The sequence below is a fragment of the Meles meles genome, chromosome 15 (genome assembly GCF_922984935.1).
Source record: "Meles meles chromosome 15, mMelMel3.1 paternal haplotype, whole genome shotgun sequence".
Taxonomy (NCBI): domain Eukaryota; kingdom Metazoa; phylum Chordata; class Mammalia; order Carnivora; family Mustelidae; genus Meles; species Meles meles.
The window spans coordinates 37,950,702-37,963,745 of record NC_060080.1 but is presented as its reverse complement, the minus strand read 5'-3'; the positions used below and the strand labels follow the sequence as shown (position 1 = coordinate 37,963,745).

Here is a 13,044-nt window from a genome sequence, read left to right as displayed (position 1 = left end):
TCACTGCAGACAGTGACGAACTGGGGAAAACCCGACAGACCTGATGCAGCAGAACCACTTCCCTTACAAGGGAGCCTGCCCACCTCAGGACCATTACCTTAGAGACAGAGAAATCTTGTCCTAGTCAATCAACTCTATTTTGAGATTTCTGTGTCACAGCCAATTTGATTGTCTTCTCCTTCTCCTTGGTGTCCCTTTCAGTTTTATGACATCACTTATTTTTTACTATTCTGTTTGAGTGCAGCACCTTTGAGATACGAGTATTATGTAGGATTCCTTTATCTACCTCAACATGCTGAGGAAGTTGGACTTTCTCTCCTGTCTGACATCGAAGCAGAAATTCCAGATCACAAGTTTCCATCAATCATGTGGGAGAAAGATGACTATGGCCCTCCTGAGCCTCAGGTCTTCCTGCTCTCACTGTGTTTGCTCCCAGTGCTTCCACAATCTTTCTCCATCTCGTCATGCATTTATCAATATTCTAAATAACTTTATTAAGAGTCATAAACTCTAAGATCTGTGGGCCCCAGGCTGCTGGATTTTTAGATGCATTTTTTCACACACCATAACTTTGTCTCCATTTTACTATTTGCTATTTACTTTCAAAGCCCAATTTTGAAATTACAAGAACCCCCTTTTCACTCAAACAAATGTAATTGAAGGATTTCAAAGACAATTGGCATTGGAATCACTGGAAATACTTACTTTGATTTTATCAGAATTAGATATTTCAACTGATTTTTCTCATCCAGACTCTTCCTGAGGGCAGCTTGTGCAGATCGCTCTCTGGACATGTTAAAAGAGAGTGCAAGTAGTAGACAGGTAGGAAAGGAGATGGTGAGGAAATACCAATATTACCAATATTAGCAAATGATCCCATGTTAAATAGAGCCCACACCGTCAATTCCAATAGGTGTTCATTTCTCTGTCCCAGATCTATGTCACATGTCTGGCTACTAGAGTGGCTGAATTTACTTGAGATACACGGGAACAGCACAGAGGATTAGGGGAGTCCTCAGGAGCTCCTCCCTTCACCATAACTGGCTCCTCATGGGACAAGACACCTTAATTTCCCTGCGGCTTCTGCCATGCCAGACTGGGTAGCTGTCAGGGTCTCAACATGTGGAGCCTGACGCCCAGCTGTGAGCTGCTCCCCCGGGGCCTCCAACTCCTTCCTGTCACACAAACTGTCAGTTCCCCAGAGAAGCTGCCCACTGGGGCAGCCGGGACCCCAGGCAGGAAGTTTGTGTTCGGGTCTGAACCACCGTGCGAGGATACTGTAGAGTTTGCCCACAGTAATAAACCCCCACATCGTCAGCCTCCACCCTGCTGATTGTCAGGGTGAAATCTGTCCCTGACCCGCTGCCACTGAACCTGTCTGGGACCCCAGAGAGACGGTTGGAAACCAAGTAGATCAGGCCCTGTGGGGACTGGCCTGGCTTCTGCCGGAACCAACTCAAATAGGTTTTTCCATTACTGTGCAGGAGGCTCTGACTGGCCCTACAGGAGATGGAGGCTGGCTCTCCGGGAGTGACAGGCAGGGAGAGTGGAGTCTGAGTCATCATGATTTCCCCACTGGATCCTAAAGTGAAGAGAGAAAAGTGCCAAGTTACATACAAACATTTTTAATGATTTCCATTGTTTCTGTCTCTCTTATTTGAGCTAAAACCCGACTTTGTTTTATTCCCATTACTTGTGACTCTGAGCGTGCACCAAAAATGCACAATCACAATAATCAACCTGAGATTGGAGAGAGGCCTCTCATCATTGCTAACAGCATCCACCCCTTCCCTGTCACAATCCCAACCAGAGCACAAGTCCTTGTTCCTTCTGGAATCTTCCTCACGCTCCCAGATCTACACATCCCCTGCCCCACCCTGGAGGACTAGTCACACACCTGCTACCAGCACAAAGAATACACTGGGAGAGCAGTGTGCCCTCACAGCTCCCCCTCCACCTCCACTAATTCTCTTCCTCATCCCCCTCTGTCCTTACCAGTGAACCAAAGCATTAGCAGCCCAAGGAGCTGAGCAGAGAACCTCATTCTGAAAGACTGAACTGAGGCGTCCTTGTAAATCCAAGCAAGGTTCAAGTTGGTCTTTTATGTCACACTTGCAAGGAAAGGTCCTCCCTAGGGGACACTATGCAAATCCCCTGCTGGGTGCAGCAGTGGGGAAGGGGCAGGGAGGAGGTGGGAGGGGCCGAGCTTTCAGCAAAGTGACATAAAAGGTCTTTTGTGTTGGGAAGAAAATCACAAAACTCAAGTCCATACTACATGCAGCAGTAGGAAGAGGAATCCCACTGTGAAAGCGCAAATCTGCTGTGAGGACACAGCCTACGTGCTTCTGCCCTTCTCTGAAGGAATCTGAGACCCTGACATGTAGACTTGTGTGTCCAGGGTCAGTCTTCCTGAGATGAATGTCCAGCTTGCTCACATTCTTCCACTTCATCTACACAAGAAAACGGCTCCCACTCCACAAGTTCTGGTCATCAGAATTTTCTCCTAATAACAGCATAGAGTTGAGCTATTTCAAGAACTTTCTGGTGTCTACTGTTATAGGTTAATCGTTTAGGAATGTTAGAACCACAAGGTGTAAATGGTCTTTTCCTCAGGCTCATGGAATTAAATTTTATACAGCAACCAAGACAGAAGAAGTTGACAAGGAAAAAATAATGTGTCAGTGGTAGAGAGAGCCTAGAGCCAAGCATAGACCATAGTAAAGGTGAATGAATTCCATGTTTCTGGCTGGGAATATGCATCCTAGAAACTACTATAGGTGTTATAATCTGGGGTACACACACACACACACATATGTAGGTACATAGCAGGTCAATCAAAGGGTTTTGAAGGGAATAATTCCCTTGGGATGATAAGACTAAATAGGAAAGGAATGATTTTATATATAATTTTTTTCTAAGTGTGCTTGGAAAACTCTTTCCATACTGCCTCTTTTTCATCAAATAGAAGAAGGTTCTATCAGGATATTCTGGGTTCTTATTAGCACTGTGTGAGAACCTGAAGCTCCTGCCTGGCCTGTCTGTGGGGAACCCATAGCTATGATTCTATAATCCAAGAGCGGAGTCCATGTGTGAGAAGAGCAATGACGGCATCCATTATTTTAATATCTCAAGGCACCCTGTGCCCATCACTCATCTAGTCCTGGGTTTTCATTTAAATATGGGCACTGTGGAATAAGGCCCTGGGTCAGAGCTGCACTGGGGTGACCGTCTACTGCACCAGCCTTCACTAAAGAGGGAACTCACCCAGTTTTTCCTCATGTGCCAGCCTGATGTAAGTCATGTTGAATGGAACACCTCCTAACAAACAGTGCCTGTGTCAAATTGCTTCTGTCCGACAAACAAAATTTGGGAGCAATTGAGAAAACATGTTTGGCCTTCTTATTATATTTGGGGTAATTTAAATTCAGAGTCAGGCTGAACTGACCAAGGAAACAAATTAACAAATACTAGTCTACGTAAGATTCCACAAGAATATGTGGTCAGAATATTGTGAAAGGATTTCAATTTAAAATACAACCAGTAAATATGAAATGGAAAATCTCACATGTGGAATCTTGCAAGAATGGAAACTGAGAACTGGAGACTGATTTCCATTAAATGCCTGATTTATGGAAGATGGAGATTTCTGTCCTGACCAATGAACATCTGTCACGAATGACTTCCCATCCTCAAGCCAGTAAATTCACTGCTTGGACTTGGGCTGGACTTTCCCTTCCTTGCATTCCTTGCCCATAAGTACAGCTTGCCCCAAACCCTCAACGGACGCACCTGTGGCTCACTACAGCATGTACTTCAACTCAATTTCCGGTCCGTCAAGCTTTCCTCAGTTTACCTCATTATTTAAGTTGACACTGTCTTCTGGGAAATCCACAAAAAGAAGTTTTAAACACATGCTGATAAAGATAATGAAGCAACAATTGTGTTGACCTTTAAACTGTGAACTCTATGGTACCAATCTCATTTGCTGAAATAAATCCTGCTTGCAGTGTTAGATGTAAAATTCTATATGTCCCATGTTCTGCCCATTAAAAATATTATTACAGTTTTTTTTTATTCCCATTATAAACTTTTTTGGTTTCTTCGACCTAGTCATTTCTTTTTTTTTTTTTTTTTTTCATATTTTTTTTCTCATTTTATTTATTTTTTCAGCGTAACAGTATTCATTCTTTTTGCACAACACCCAGTGCTCCATGCAAAACGTGCCCTCCCCATTACCCACCACCTGTTCCCCCAACCTCCCACCCCTGACCCTTCAAAACCCTCAGGTTGCCCCAACCTCCCACCCCTGACCCTTCAAAACCCTCAGGTTGTTTTTCAGAGTCCATAGTCTCTTATGGTTCGCTTCCCCTCCCCAATGTCCATAGCCCGCTCCCCCTCCCCCAATCCCACCTCCCCGCAGCAACCCCCAGTTTGTTTTGTGAGATTAAGAGTCATTTATGGTTTGTCTCCCTCCCAATCCCATCTTGTTTCATTTATTCTTCTCCTATCTCCTACCCCCCCATGTTGCTTCTCCATGTCCTCATATCAGGGAGATCATATGATAGTTGTCTTTCTCCGATTGACTTATTTCACTAAGCATGATACGCTCTAGTTCCATCCACGTCGTCGCAAATGGCAAGATTTCATTTCTTTTGATGGCTGCATAGTATTCCATTGTGTATATATACCACATCTTCTTTATCCATTCATCTGTTGATGGACATCTAGGTTCTTTCCATAGTCTGGCTATTGTAGACATTGCTGCTATAAACATTCGGGTACACGTGCCCCTTCGGATCACTATGTTTGTATCTTTAGGGTAAATACCCAGTAGTGCAATTGCTGGGTCATAGGGTAGTTCTATTTTCAACATTTTGAGGAACCTCCATGCTGTTTTCCAGAGTGGTTGCACCAGCTTGCATTCCCACCAACAGTGGAGGAGGGTTCCCCTTTCTCCACATCCTCTCCAGCATCTGTCATTTCCTGACTTGTTCATTTTAGCCATTCTGACTGGTGTGAGGTGATATCTCATTGTGGTTTTGATTTGTATTTCCCTGATGGCGAGTGACGTGGAGCATTTTTTCATGTGTCTGTTGGCCATCTGGATGTCTTCTTTGCAGAAATGTCTGTTCATGTCCTCTGCCCATTTCTTGATTGGATTGTTTGTTCTTTGGGTGTTGAGTTTGCTAAGTTCCTTATAGATTTTGGATACTAGCCCTTTATCTGATATGTCGTTTGCAAATATCTTCTCCCATTCTGTCAGTTGTCTTTTGGTTTTGTTAACTGTTTCCTTTGCTGTGCAAAAGCTTTTGATCTTGATGAAATCCCAACAGTTCATTTTTGCCCTTGCTTCCCTTGCCTTTGCCGTTGTTCCTAGGAAGATGTTGCTACGGCTGAGGTCAAAGAGGTTGCTGCCTGCATTCTCCTCAAGGATTTTGATGGATTCCTTTCTCACATTGAGGTCCTTCATCCATTTGGAGTCTATTTTTGTGTGTGGTGTAAGGAAGTGGTCCAATTTCATTTTTCTGCATGTGGCTGTCCAATTTTCCCAGCACCATTTATTGAAGAGGCTGTCTTTTTTCCATTGGACATTCTTTCCTGCTTTGTCGAAGATTAGTTGACCATAGAGTTGAGGGTCGATTTCTGGGCTCTCTATTCTGTTCCACTGATCTATGTGTCTGTTTTTGTGCCAGTACCATGCTGTCTTGATGATGACAGCTTTGTAATAGAGCTTGAAGTCCGGAATTGTAATGCCACCAACTTTGGCTTTGTTCTTCAATATTCCTTTGGCTATTCGAGGTCTTTTCTGGTTCCATATAAATTTGAGGATTATTTGTTCCATTTCTTTGAAAAAAATGGATGGTATTTTGATAGGGATTGCATTAAATGTGTAGATTGCTTTAGGTAGCATAGACATTTTCACAATATTTATTCTTCCAATCCAGGAGCATGGAACATTTTTCCATTTTTTTGTGTCTTCCTCAATTTCTTTCATGAGTACTTTATAATTTTCTGTGTATAGATTCTTAGTCTCTTTGGTTAGGTTTATTCCTAGGTATCTTATAGTTTTGGGTACAATTGTAAATGGGATTGACTCCTTAATTTCTCTTTCTTCAGTCTTGTTGTTGGTGTACAGAAATGCAACTGATTTCTGTGCATTGATTTTATATCCTGACACTTTACTGAATTCCTGTACAAGTTCTAGCAGTTTTGGAGTGGAGTCTTTTGGGTTTTCCACATATAGTATCATATCATCTGCGAAGAGTGATAGTTTGACTTCTTCTTTACCAATTTGGATGCCTTGAATTTCTTTTTGTTGTCTGATTGCTGAGGCTAGGACTTCTAGTACTATGTTGAATAGCAGTGGTGATAATGGACATCCCTGCCGTGTTCCTGACCTTAACGGAAAAGCTTTCAGATTTTCTCCATTGAGAATGATATTTGCGGTGGGTTTTTCATAGATGGCTTTGATAATATTGAGGTATGTGCCCTCTATCCCCACACTTTGAAGAGTTTTGATCAGGAAGGGATGCTGTACTTTGTCAAATGCTTTTTCAGCATCTATTGAGAGTATCATATGGTTCTTGTTCTTTCTTTTATTAATGTGTTCTATCACATTGATTGATTTGCGGATGTTGAACCAACCCTGCAGCCCTGGAATAAATCCCACTTGATCGTGGTGAATAATCCTTTTAATGTACTGTTGAATCCTATTGGCTAGTATTTTGGCGAGAATTTTTGCGTCTGTGTTCATCAAGGATATTGGTCTGTAGTTCTCTTTTTTGGTGGGATCCTTGTCTGGTTTTGGGATCAAGGTGATGCTGGCCTCATAAAATGAGTTTGGAAGTTTTCCTTCCATTTCTATTTTTTGGAACAGTTTCAGGAGAATAGGAATGAGTTCTTCTTTAAATGTTTGGTAGAATTCCCCTGGGAAGCCGTCTGGCCCTGGGCTTTTGTTTGTTTGGAGATTTTTGATGACTGTTTCAATCTCCTTACTGGTTATGGGCCTGTTCAGGTTTTCTATTTCTTCCTGGTTCAGTTGTGGTAGTTTATATGTCTCTAGGAATGCATCCATTTCTTCCAGATTGTCCAATTTGTTGGCGTAAAGTTGCTCATAGTATGTTCTTATAATTGTCTGTATTTCTTTGGTGTTAGTTGTGATCTCTCCTCTTTCATTCATGATTTTATTGATTTGGGTCCTTTCTCTTTTCTTTTTGATGAGTCTGGCCAGGGGTTTATCAATCTTATTGATTCTTTCAAAGAACCAGCTCCTAGTTTCATTGATTTTTTCTATTGTTTTTTTGGTTTCTATTTCATTGATTTCTGCTCTGATCTTTATGATTTCTCTTCTCCTGCTGGGTTTAGGGTTTCTTTCTTGTTCTTTCTCCAGCTCCTTTACGTGTAGGGTTAGGTTGTGTACTTGAGACCTTTCTTGTTTCTTGAGAAAGGCTTGTACCGCTATATATTTTCCTCTCAGGACTGCCTTTGCTGTGTCCCACAGATTTTGAACTGTTGTGTTTTCATTATCATTTGTTTCCATGAATTTTTTCAATTCTTCTTTAATTTCCTGGTTAACCCATTCATTCTTTAGAAGGATGCTGTTTAGTCTCCATGTATTTGGGTTCTTTCCAGCTTTCCTCTTGTGATTGAGTTCTAGCTTCAGAGCATTGTGGTCTGAGACCTAGTCATTTCTTATGACGTTCAACAATGCAATTCTGGGTCGTACTCTTGCCTTGGGAAGGTACCAATATTTATGTGTCTCTATTACACTTATCAGTAGCAGCTTGCTGTCCTAAAAAATTCCAGATCTCTTAATTAATCATGCCATAAAAGAACTCAGAAGGATAACCATAATCTGTTATCCTAAATTATGTAGAAAATATAAAATATTTTAAAATTCTCTCTGTGTCAGAAAAAAGCTATGAAATGTTCTGATACTATTCATAGACAGGAAGTACAATACTCCTAATTCTAAAAAGAACCTTTGTCTTTCATAGACTTATGAAGTGCACTATGGCCTGGACAACAAAACCAACCAGCATCCAACACCAGTCACTCCACTGCACCTAGAAATAAAAAGACTCTGTACAGGTTGAAAGAACAGGGAATATGAGGTCCAGTGCAACACCAGTCTCTGGGAGTCTCCAATCTCAACCATTGTCCACTGAATGAGAAAGGACTTGGGCAGGTGGGTCTCGCTGTACTTTGTCTCTGTTGTCAGATGCGGTTGGTTTGAGCTGCATAAAGCTGAAGCCAGCATATGACTGTGTGACCTGGGAAGACTGTCTTGTTGGGTCTGAGTCTGGTATTGTTCTATCACTTTTGGCTGCATGGAGACTATGCACTGTGTTCTCTCAACTTTGTCAACCCACGCACACTGCTTTGGATGAGATTAGAGACTAGATGCCTGGTAACCTCCTTGAACCAAAAGGAGGTCCTTCTCTCTGACTAAAAGGGAAGTTTTTTTTAATTTTTAAAGATTTATTTTATCCTTTATGCCCACAATATACTGTTTGGTGTTTTACACATCATATAAAGCCAAAAAATTATTGTGAAGACCTAAGACAGGGTTGAAAATTAAAATACCAACCAATACAAAGTAATAGAATGGTTTTTCAGCCTAATATACTCCACCAGGTCCTCCCCCATATTTCTTTCCTTTCATAGTCAACACTCTGGAGTTGTTTTCATAAAACTATTTTATAGTCTCTGTTTTCATTTCTTTATATTCTGTAAACTCTTCAACTAACTCTTACCAGAATTCTGTTTTATCCCTCTAAAAGGGGAGTTTGTTCTTAAGTGAGATCAACCCTCCCAGTAGGGAAGCTCCCCCAGCTGCAGGTGGACTGGAGTGGATCACTGAGCCCTAAGTCACCTGTGACTGAAGCTGGTTGCTTTGGACAAATAACTGCAAATAGTCACCAACAAAAGGTGAACTACATGGACAAGCTTTCTGGTTGCAGGGAGCTCAGGAAAGACTCCATGAACATATTTACCCTCTGAGTGTGCAGGGTCTCTGGAAACACTGGGAGAAACGTGTGCTTACCTGCCTGACTGCTCTGGAACCCTTAAGGCCACATTCCCCTTCTGCTTCACATGAATCAGCATCCAAATGTCTAACTCACTTTTGTTTCCTTTATTGCTATAACTATAAATATCAGATAGAGATCACACCTGATCCATAAAGATATGTGTAGGGATCATGTGCTGGATGAAGTCTCCTTGTTTATAAACATGAAACTCTCTGCTGATATGAAGTCACCCACAGACTAACTAGGCAAAATGACACATAACAATTCCATTGCCTGGGGAGGGAAACCTACAAACTCACACTGGGATGAGGAGACCCAAGTCCCATCTTCTATATTGTATCTCAATTTTCTTGGCCAACTTCTATCTTAAGGAAACTTGGAGGTTAACCATATCTAGGAGAACATGAGGCTCCTTTGGTGCTTAAGACATGAAAAGAGAAGTGAAGACAGTTAGAGAGTAGAATTCATGACTCTTCCAACTCTTCAGCTTTCTCTAGCCAAGGGCACACTGTGACTAAGACCACCAGGGCATCACTTACTATGGGTTACCGTCTTTATGCCTCTGACTCCTACACACACACAAAAACATAGAACTGAGAACTCAGATAGAAAAAAAAAAAAAGAACTCAGATAGGGAACTGGCCTGAGATAAGGTTGACATGGATTCCTGGATGTCTGAATAATCAAGGGCATGGGAGGAGAAAATTACAAGATCACCCATTTTAAGATCTGGAAAAAGGACTGTGGATATATAGGCGGCAGTAACTCAGAATTTTGTCAAAATTCAACAGAGCACCCACCACAGGTAAGACACCAAACAAACAATCTTATACCTCTGAGAATATGATCTCTTCTCAACCTTTGTCTCAAGTTCCATGGGACTGGCTTATTATGTTCCTGAGAAACAAAGTCATAGTGACATGGGTGAAGGCCATGCATATCCAATGGCATGAGCCCACCATCTCCACTGGGGTAGAGATAATTATTGTCACCTCTGGGCATCTCAGCTGCCACCAGCAGGGACTAATTCCCCCCAACAATCTAGTACTGATTTTGTACATCTTATCAGTTCCCCTGAAGAGGATGTGATACATCAGTCCCAGGATTAGGTGTGTTCTAGATACAGTTAAACCTTCCTGAACCAGTGAGGCTCAGCTGCTGTCACCATCCAACAGTTCACAGAGTTTCTGGTTTACCAATGGGAGTATTGGTTGGGACAAGGAAACTACTTTGCCATAAAACTCATGTAACAATAGACTCATGACTACAGCATCCATTAATCCTATCGTACATGACATCACACAAAGTGGACTTGTTGGGAATAAAATCCTGTAGACTTGAGAGACTCTCCTTCAGACATGCTATGTATTTTGATATCATGACTGTGAGCACAAGAAAGAATGGGTTTTGGAACACCTTGCTGGGTTTTTCACTAGAGCATGTGACTCTTGATCTTTGGGTTATAATTTAAGTCCCACAATAGGTGTGGACATTTCTAAAAACAAAAAATCTGCAAAGAAGGAAAGAGAGAGAGAGAAAGAAAGAGAGAAAGAGGGAGGGAGGGAGGGATGGATGGATGGATGGAGGGACAAAATGGATTTGAAACCAACTGCTGAAATTAGGAGCAAGGACTCTAATCACTGCAGACAGTGGCAAACTAGGGAAAATTCAAGGGACCTAATGCAGCAAAACCACTTCCCTTACCAAGGGAGCCTGCCCACCTCAGGACTGTTACCTTAGAGACAGAGAAATCTTGTCATATTCATTCAACTTTTTGAGTATTTTGAGAATTCTGTGTCAGAGCCAATTAGATTGTCTTCTGGTTCTCCTTGGTGTCCACTCTAAGTTTTATGACATCACTTGTTTTTTACTATTTTGTTTACTATTTTGTTTACTATTTTGTTTTGTTTTGAGTGCAGCACCTTGGGATAAAATCATCATGGAGGATTCCTCTACCTATCTCAACATGATGAAGGAGTTTGGCTTTCCCTCCTGTCTGACATCAAAGCAGAATTTCCAGATCACAGAGCACTGTCAATCATGTGGGAGGAAGATGACTATGACCCTGCTGAGCCTCGGGTATTCCTGCTCTCATTGCATTTCCTTCCACCGCTTTCATAATCTCTTTCCATCTCACCATGCATTTATTCTAAAATAATTGACAAGTGTCATAAGTTCCATGATTCATGGGCTTCGGTCTGTTGGATTTCTGTATACATTTTTCCACACACTATCAAAGCTACTGATATGATAGACTTAGCTGTACTTGCCATTCTATTCATTTCCTTGGAACAGGCACTCATCCACAATACATTTTATTTTGCTGTCTACAAACAAGGTTGGGCATTTGGTGAATTCATTCCCTCTTATTTGTATCATATGTGTGATGATGTAATGCATGAGCAATTTCTAGGTCAAGTGTCACTCTGAAGCATTCTTTTCTATGGAATCTACTCAATATGTAACATTTTAACATTTCCAAAAGATATCCTACTCAGAGTCATTTTCAGTTAACGACCACATCCTGTGAAAATAATGCTTCTACTTATTGTTCAAAACCTTTCTAACAGCAGTAGAGCACCAAATTCATCACATCTAAAGCAGTGTTTGGGTTCTATATGCTTAACATCCTTCCCATTTCAGAGAGAAAGGAAAACCTCATATATTTAGGATTTTTCTGTCACCTAGAAAGGTAACTTTGTCTTGATCTTTATTTTTGGCTGTTTACGTTCAAGCCACTTTTGAAGTTCCAAGAACCCCCTTTCACTCAGGAAAATGTAATTGAGGGAAATCAAAGACACTTGGTATTGGAATCTTATAATTACTAAAAACTGGTAAATGTTTCTTTTATTGATCAGAATTAAACATTTCTACTGATTTTTCTCACACAGACTCTCCCTGAGGGCAGCTTGTGTAAGTCGCTCTCTTGAACATGTTACTGAGGAGGGTAGTGTAAGTAGTAGAAAAGTAGAAAAAGGTAAAGTGAGAAAATACCAATATTACCCATATTAGCAAATATGATCCTGTGGAAGATAGAGCCCACATTGTTGGTTCCAATACGCATTTAGTTTCCGCCACAGATCCATGTCGCCTGTCTGGTTACTAGAGTGACTACGCTTACGGGAGAAACACAAGCACAGCCTGAGGAAAAGGTGGAGGAGGCCTCGTTAGTTCTTCCTTTCACCTCAGGGGACAGAACCCCCTAAATTCCCTGCTGCTTCTGCTATGCCAGGCTGGGAGGCTGTCGGGGCCTCCACATGTGGAGCCTGATGCCCAGCTGCGAGCTGCTCGCCCGGGGCCTCTAGCTCCTTCCTGTCACACAAACTCAGAGAACGTCCTGTCAGTTCCCCAGGGAAGCTGCCCACTGAGGCAGCTGGGACCCCAGGCAGGAGGTTTATGTTTGGGCCTGAACCGCTGTGAGAGGAGACTGTAGATTTTGTCCACAGTAATAAACTCCCATATCGTCAGCCTCCACCCTGCTGATTCTCAGGGTAAAATCTGTCCCTGACCCGCTGCCACTGAACCTTTCTGGGACCCCAGTGAAACGGTTGGAAACCAAGTAGATGAGGAGCTGTGGGGACTGGCCTGGCTTCTGCAGGTACCAATTCAAATAGGTTTTACCATCACTGTGCAGGAGGCTCTGACTGGCCCTACAGGAGATGGAGGCTGGCTCTCCAGGGGTGATGGGCAGGTACAGTGGGGTCTGTGTCATCACAATTTCCCCTCTGGATCCTAAAGTAAGGAGAGAGAAATGCAAGATTATATACAAACTTTATGAGCCATTTCAGAATTTTTCTCTTGTTATTTCTTTCAGGCTAAATTATTTTAAAATGTTGATTTCTACCCTAAAATATCCAATTTCAAAAAAGAATCCACAGTTTGCAACAAACAAAGGAGCCTCAAGAAGTCACCTACACCTTCCCTCTCCTTCTGTATCACAGTCTTCATCAGAGCACAGAACCTTCCTGGTTCCTTCTCGAATTTTCCTCAGGCTCGTGGATCTAAACATGCC

General features: G+C 42.0%; 1 long non-coding RNA gene across 1 annotated transcript; it reads left to right on the top strand.

Annotated features, from left to right (window-relative positions):
• Nucleotides 1-227: 227 nt before the first annotated feature.
• LOC123925809 lies at nt 228-12,557 on the top strand. The gene is made up of 3 exons (XR_006815083.1): nt 228-238; nt 7,607-7,613; nt 12,406-12,557. It is a non-coding gene; the product is annotated as an uncharacterized LOC123925809 (long non-coding RNA).
• Nucleotides 12,558-13,044: the final 487 nt, after the last annotated feature.